This window comes from Morone saxatilis, unplaced genomic scaffold (genome assembly GCF_004916995.1).
Source record: "Morone saxatilis isolate NCDOM2014 unplaced genomic scaffold, NCSU_SB_2.0 Contig21, whole genome shotgun sequence".
NCBI classification, from domain to species: Eukaryota; Metazoa; Chordata; class Actinopteri; family Moronidae; genus Morone; species Morone saxatilis.
This window is the reverse complement of record NW_023339774.1, coordinates 21,176,240-21,184,177: the sequence shown is the minus strand read 5'-3', so window position 1 is coordinate 21,184,177 and position 7,938 is coordinate 21,176,240.

Below are 7,938 nucleotides of genomic sequence, written 5' to 3'. Positions count from 1 at the left end.
GTGTGTGTATATTTGTGTGTGTTTGAGCTAAGCCGTCACAGAGTTTGCCTTTCACTTCAGTTCTCGTACCGTACGTGATGTGGTGGTTGGTGGTTGGTGGTGCACGGGGGGACGGAGGGGTATTAAATCCTACGAGACTCCCTGTGTGACCCCCCCGTCACCCCTGTACAGTCACAGCAGTGAGGTCGAGGTCTGCCTGTGGTCAGGGTCAGAAACATGCAACACTTTAACAGCCCGTGGACGCCGTGTAACACACGTATCACACTCACACCATCAAAAGACACAATGTCACACACAGACGATGCCAGTTTTAATCTGTTAGGCAGCTTAGTATCAGTTTACTGTGATGAAGTCTAACCCAACTCTGCTCCGCAGTGACCTGCTGACAGAGCTGCAACGGCACTAAGTATGTTTACCCAAGTGCAAATATAAGGTTGGACTATTTTCTATCTGAGTTACTTTACAAATGGAGACGTTTACATATAAAACGTATGAAGAGCTTAGAAAAACAGGGCTGCCCAAAGTGATGCCCACAGGCTAAAGTTGGCCCACCATATGGTTCGATTTGGCCTGCCAGATGTTTCTAGTGGAAACAAATTAGAATATAAATCGTTTGTTCTGTTATTTTTTGTGTGGTAAAAATATGCTCTTTAAATATGTCTTTAATTATTAATGATGTTTCCTAATCTGAGCATGGCGGGCAGGGTGACCCTCTGCACTGGAAGTCAATCAATTAAGGGATCCTGGTACTATTTTGTATCTTAACAATACAGTACAATAGTTGTTTGCTTTTGGTCTTTATTCCTTTTCTGTTTATCCTCTTTTATGGAGTCGTATCGGTCTCAATATTAATGATTGAACAGAATGATTCAGAAAATGTATTTTGGGATTTACACAAAATATTTTTCAATGCAAGTTATTGTTGTATATAAATGTTAAACAAATCCACATTGTTTTAAATAAATGTAGTGCAGGGGTGGCCTGAAGTGTGTGTCTCAGTCATTCCCACTGCAATTCAAAGTGTTTATGGAGTCCAGTATGCAGGAATATTAAAATACACTCCAGGTGAAAATAACACATTTATATCACATGCAACAAAACTGTATGTTTATTGCCCCAAACTGCATGAGATTGGCACAAAGAGGAGTCTCATGGGAACTCATTTTCATTTGAATATCTTGAGGTCAGAGGTCAAAGAATCCCTTTAGAAATAGCCATGCAAGTTTTTCCATGACCAAGATTTTGCCTAACTTCGGAGAATTTGAGGCTCTTGTGAGTTTTGATTACTTTTAGGATCTGAATACTTCTTCCATCGTTGCCTGTTGTTAGTTTTATTTAATAATTTGAGTGATAATGTGATAAAGACACTGCGTTTTAAAAAGAAATCACATTCAGTTGAAGAATCTTTCCCGGTTCAGCAGATCCGCCGCCACCCACATCAGCAGGGCTGACGGAGAATAATCAAACCCACGCTGGTGCAGATCTGTGCCCACAGGGATGTTAAAACAGGACTGCCTGGTAGGGGACCGCACGCCAACTCCTAACCCACCTTGATCCTGAAACCCTTCTGCACATGCTCAGATGCTAATGAGGCCTGCTGAGGGAAAGACACTAAACAACAAGAGGAGAGTTAGGTCTCTTTAGATGTATTTAAATAGCATAGAATAAGAACAGACAGGGCTGCAACTAACAGTTATTTATATTACTGAAGAAGTTAATTAATTAATTAATAGACATATTAGCTCAGACAGCAATAGCTTTAGGATGGAAAAATGTCAACAAACCAAGTATAAATCTATATATTAATGATAGAGCTATAGACCGAGGTTGGGGCAGAGCAACTGGCATAAGATTATAAAATATATTAACACATATAATATTTATATATTTAGTCATTTCTGCATTATCTGTATATTTATCTCCATTTTAATTACAGTTTATTTGCCTTTTTATTCACTGTAAAGCGATAAATTAATTGAATAAATTCAATTTAAACTAATTTAAAACAGAGAAAAGCAAATATTCACGTTTGAGAAGCTTGAATTAATTTAATAAAAAGGATTATATAATGTATATAATGATAATATTATGTATTAAAGTGTTTCAGCACTCGCTATGAATCAGTCTTGGGGAGTAACAAATTACATGTAACTGAGTTATGTAATTGTTACATTTAGTAAAGATGGGGCTTATTTAGCAGGATTAGACTTTTAAAATGTAATTGTCCTAAATATTAAGTACAGTACTTGAGTAAATGTACTTAGTTACATTCCACTGCTGCCTTTATTAAACATATTAATAATCTCTCAACGCTAACCATACTGCACAGTGAATAATGAATGTAATTCAGGGTTTTGTAGGTAAACAGGTTACTATAAAGTCTCAGTGAGATAACCCATTACCGACTGAGGTAGATTAACCTCATCCTGTCGCCTCCTATTACTTCCAAAGCTTTAAAGGCCGTGTGTGTGTGTATGTCCACGGGCAAACTGTGGAAATGCTGACAAATGAAAAAAAAGTCTCATTGCGGCTTAATATCGTCAGTGGAGCTGCACGGAGAGAAACAATCCCTGTGAGGTTAAAGGAGAGGACAAGGACACGTTGCATCACAGCCAGGCACCAGACACACACTGCTCAGTTTCTACTGTGTTTCAGCCTGAAGGGGAAAGCAGCTCATAGTTTGACAACCTGTACACTTACACAGCAACTGTCATATAACAACATATAACAAAGACTGCAGCTGCTCATCCTCCCTTCAGAGTGGGAGGGGAGGACATCACTTCAGCAGTCATTAACATTCAATAAGCTCATATGATGCATTATAATATGAACTATCAGTCTACCTGTGTGTGTATGTATATAAATAACTGTATATATTATTTTATACATTTTTTACTATGTGTTACATGAAGGGACTGCACATTTCATTATGCAACCTTCTGTTATATAATGATACATACAGTTTCTTTATATTTACATTATATTCCTTGATAATGTCAGTGTTGTGTTTGCTGCAAACATTTAAATGTATTAAAACTAAATCTAATGGTACCACTTCTAATTAGGCACCTAAAAGGTTCTATAGGTTTGAACTTTGGTTAATAAATCATTTATAAATGCTTGTAGGTTAGTTATAAATTATTAATACAGTAATAACAACCTTTGGGTGGCCAGATTGTGAAAAGTACACACGGCTGCAACAGTCTTATTGAAGAAATAACTGACCTATAGAGAATTAATTCATTATTTATTAACCATAATAGAGTAATAAGTTAGAACCTATAAATCTTTTATACTGGGTGCCTAATTATAAAGTGGTACTATTAGATTTTGGTCAAACAAATGTAAATGTTTGACTTCTGCTTGCTTCACATTCAGCTTTGAACTTAAACTAAATAATATCTAAAGATGTTTTCTTTAGGAAACTAAATCTTAAAACAGCGTTAAGAGAAATATGCTGTGGCTTTAAAGCAGAATAATTAGTCACATGAGGGCAACAAACAACACTGACACATCACCAATGAATCAAAGACATTTATTTATCATTATACAACACAAGGTTCATGTTACACACATATAAAATAAAATAAAACTATATACAGTTATTTATATACACATATACACCCAGGAAATAATTCTACAGTGGATGTTGTGAATGTAAACAGCAGCAACCAGATAGTGATAATTACCCATTATAAAGGTATTGTTAACATGTTAGCAACCAAAACAAAAACGCTTTGAGTGGTAAAACTTAAATAATGAGGCGAAAGCTGTGTGCACACAGAGTTCTCCTTTTCAGTATTTCACTTGACCTGGTGCGATGGGTGGTCCTGGGTGGGGACATACGGGGCTTTAATAGCAGCACTGTCATCTGTAGATACAGCCAGCTAAGGATTATGGAGGATTACTATTACAGTGTGTGTCTGTGACTGCTACATATAAACCACCAAACGTTACTGATCGAGCTCTGCGTGGTTTAAATAGTCCTCTCTCTCTCTCTCTGCTGCTGCACAATAAGAGATGTAGATCGATTTCTTTACTCGCTGTTGCAGCATTACATTTCTTGTGGTTACTTCTTTATATTTCGCAGCTGCTTCTGCAGATCTGCTGCTGTGTGGTGTTATTTTTGGGGAGAGCACCTATGTGGAACCGAGCGAGTGACAGAGGAGACACACAACTCCTCCACAGCACTGCAAATGCTTTAGTCTAGTGGTCTGCAGATATAGTTATCTGGGCCATTCTTGTACTACATAACAGAAATATATCTATTCTTGTCTCTCTGTGCTTTGATATTTTCAAAAATAGCATTTCTTTTAAGCTAAAAAAAATCCATTAAATTGACTGAGAAGGGGAGAAATGTAATTGTTTTTATTACCACCCACCTTCAGGAAACTGTGTGGTGGGTGCAGGTGAAATCCTGTCCAGGGATGTTGGTGTCAAGATGGCAGCAGGCTGAGGTTAAACAAATAAGGGAAGATCTCTTGTGCGACACCAGTTCAGGCTGCATAGTAAATCTGCAAATTAGCAATTAAAGCTGCTATAATCCATATTTTTATATGAACAATGGATCACATGACTGCTTGTATGTGAAAGAGGTCCCTCATAACACTCAGTGGTGGAAGAAGAAGTACTTGGATCTTCCATATGTACGATTCTGAGGCATTTTATGTTTTATTTTTTATGTTAATTACACGAAAATCCAAAGGTGCGAAAAAAAAATAGCTAGCACCAGCTAACGTGATCCATGACACTAACTTATGTATTATGAAAAACGGTGTTCATTTTAGCCAACAATAAATGATGTAGAGGCACAAAGCTAACGTTATACTAGCCAAATAAATCAGCAAAACTGACATTAAGTGATGTGAAATTGTTATTTTAAATTAATCCAGTGTGTGTCTACATGAATATTTTTCATAAATGAACAAACGCATTCATGTAAGTAAATATTGTATTGATTGTTGTGTTTAGATATCAGTGCTGTAAACTGAGGGCTATAATGTTGGATGTTAGAGGCACTGGGACAAATACAAAAAGCAGATCTCAACTGTTCTGGTTGCATAAAAATAACTCACATTTAATGCGTATGGTGGCGTGTTTTCCTAAAATTAGACTGGAAAAAACCCTTATTATCACAATATATTGAATCGTAACCCCTGTTTAGTGACATGTGCCGATTTGCCAGATTCTTGCCAATACAGCAGCCCTGGTTCATATGGGAAAGACACTTCAGGCTGTCAGCTGTGACAGTAACTCTGTTATGAGGAAGCTCTGCAATCCCCGAGCACTGCGTCTATAAAACAGAAAAGAAATTTCCAAATACAAAAGTGTGTTCTTTCCCTAAGGGGGCAATCAAGCAGGTGCCTGGTTAGTCATGATGGCTAAACATACAGTCCCGTGGGTGTCTCCTGTTTCCAGCTGAGAGTACTTGTTCACAGTGCTGATTTCCATCTGAACAGGGCAGAGAAAAGGTCCAGGTAATGGCTGCTTGTTGGGGTTTTATGCTTCAGGACTCAAACGCCGTATAGAGTTGAACATGAGTTGAGTTGTGTTGCTTTTTATACCGCAGGGGATCCTCTCCTGGAATAAAGACCCAACATACGTATTATTAACTCCCTTTGTTACTCACTCGACAGTGTTACAAAGAAAAGCAGACTCTTCCAAGAAGCCTTGAATATGAAACAAAGTGAGAAACAGAAACCGTGAAATGAAACCCTGCTGACTCAGCTTCACCCTCAGACGTTTTACCTGACTTTTACCCAGACTCAACCTTCCTGAACCTGGACGGTGGTGGAAGAAGTATTCATATCTTAAAAGTACCAATATATTAGGTGCAATCAGTATTAGTTCTTGTTCTGCAGTAAAATGTTTGATTCTAAGAGACGTTATTAGATTGTTAATAGGTGGAGGGGCTCTGTTATACACACGCCTGTGCACCAATCAGATGCCACCTCATTTAATCGCCTTTTTTTCTCCCCAGGATGGTGAAGTCATGACCCGCCCTACTCTGACTGAGCAAGACCATACAGCAATGATAGCATCGTATCATACAGGCTTAGTGGCATAAATCATTACTAAATTCTGATGCACAAAATATTCATGTTTTAGACTTTCTTTCTTTCCTTTTTGAGAAATATTTCATCATTTTTTCCTTTATATACCTCAACTAGTTATTTAAATAAAACCATGCATATATGTAAGGCTTTGAAGAGGATTTATCTCTTTGGTTAAACTGTTCAACAACAACTCATAGACAATCTGAAAGTTCTGATGCATAAATCTGTTTAATTTTCTGACTTCTTCTCTAGTCTTTGTTTTTTGTGAAATAATGGATAATTTGAATTGAAACAGTACAAAGAGTCTGAACTTCTATGAGCTCATCGTTGTTTTTTATTGTAAAATCTTAATTTGAAAAGTAATTAGTTACTGTAGCTGTCAGACAAAGTAAACAGTACAATACTGAAATTTAATATAAAATTACAGTTTCTTCTACCCTCATTGATATGAATGGGGTTAAGTAAATTCAATTTAACTTATATTTTAGGTTTCTTGTTTTGTTTTTGTTTGTTTAGTTTATTTGTTTGCTCTTTTCTGTTAAAGTTCGCTGCTTGGATTCATTGTTAGGTATGTCTAACAACCACTGATTGTTATCTAAAGATGTTTAATAAAGGTTTTTAAAAAGAAATGAACATTATGAAGTACGATGTATTACAGGTCTGTTGCATTAAATCAGTGTGCCTTATAAACTGGGAACTGAGTGTAAAACTAATTCACACAATGGAGACGTACTGTCCAACGCTGACATCTTGTGGTGGATTCATGAACTGCTCTGTGAAGTCACAGTGTTTCTATGGCTACAGAAAAGTGATGGAAACCCTGTACCACGGTCTGGACAATTAACAGCTGGGTTAGTAATAGTCTGGGCAGAGGATACAAAGAACAATGTTTTTCTTAAAAATCCTGCAGCACAGCATTCGGTATATCACGACGCCAGCACAGTTTTTGCCTCCTGCCGGTTTAATCATAATGTGTTTTATCTGTCTTATTTATTATTTGACTTTAAAAAATCATCATTTATGTTCAGTACATTCACATGATGTAATGTTTGCTACAACAGCAAACAAACTGCAGCCAGTGTCTTTCTTTGGTGCCTGTATTTTATGTTTTAATATGCAAAGCCACATTCACAATCAATAAAATCAATCAATCAAAGACTGATTCAAGCACAATAATTAAAGCGTGTGCATGCAAAGTGTATGCACAGGATCTTATTCACACACAGGTGCATGCACACTCCCACACAGACACAAAGAACAGTTCCTCCAGCACAATTACAACATGTGCCGTCAACCGGCCTCGTTGATGGTTGTCATGGAGATGTCATTGATAACGTGGACAAAATAATTTTCCTTTCTGCACTTAACTAAAGAAAGTGGATTAACCATTTCTTAGAACTGCCTAACGACAAGCCTGTGTCATTCTCTCTCTTTCTCTCTCTCTCATCACATACTTTGTCTGAGGAGCAAACACAATCTGAAAAACCTTGACTACTGCAGCTTACTGCCACACACACACACACACCAACTCACTGCTGCCTGTTCACAGAGGACGTCAGTCGCAGCTCTGCAACAGGGGAGTAAATGTCTGCAAGAGAGGACTGATCACACCTGAAGGTTGGTAAGTAGTACAGACACACAGCAGGAAATGTATTATCAACAATTCTTTTAACTTCATTTTCTTTTTCTCGTGACCTTTTCACACAATCTGGTTGATCTCAGACGGAATTTGAATGTCTGGATGATTGTTAAGCTTTGTGGTGGCTGAAGAACTAATATTTAACCATGTTCAATATGCAGTGTTCAATCATTTCTGACTAACACATTTTGCCTCTCTGAGAGCGTGTAACACAGCTCTGACATGTGCGCGCACACACACACA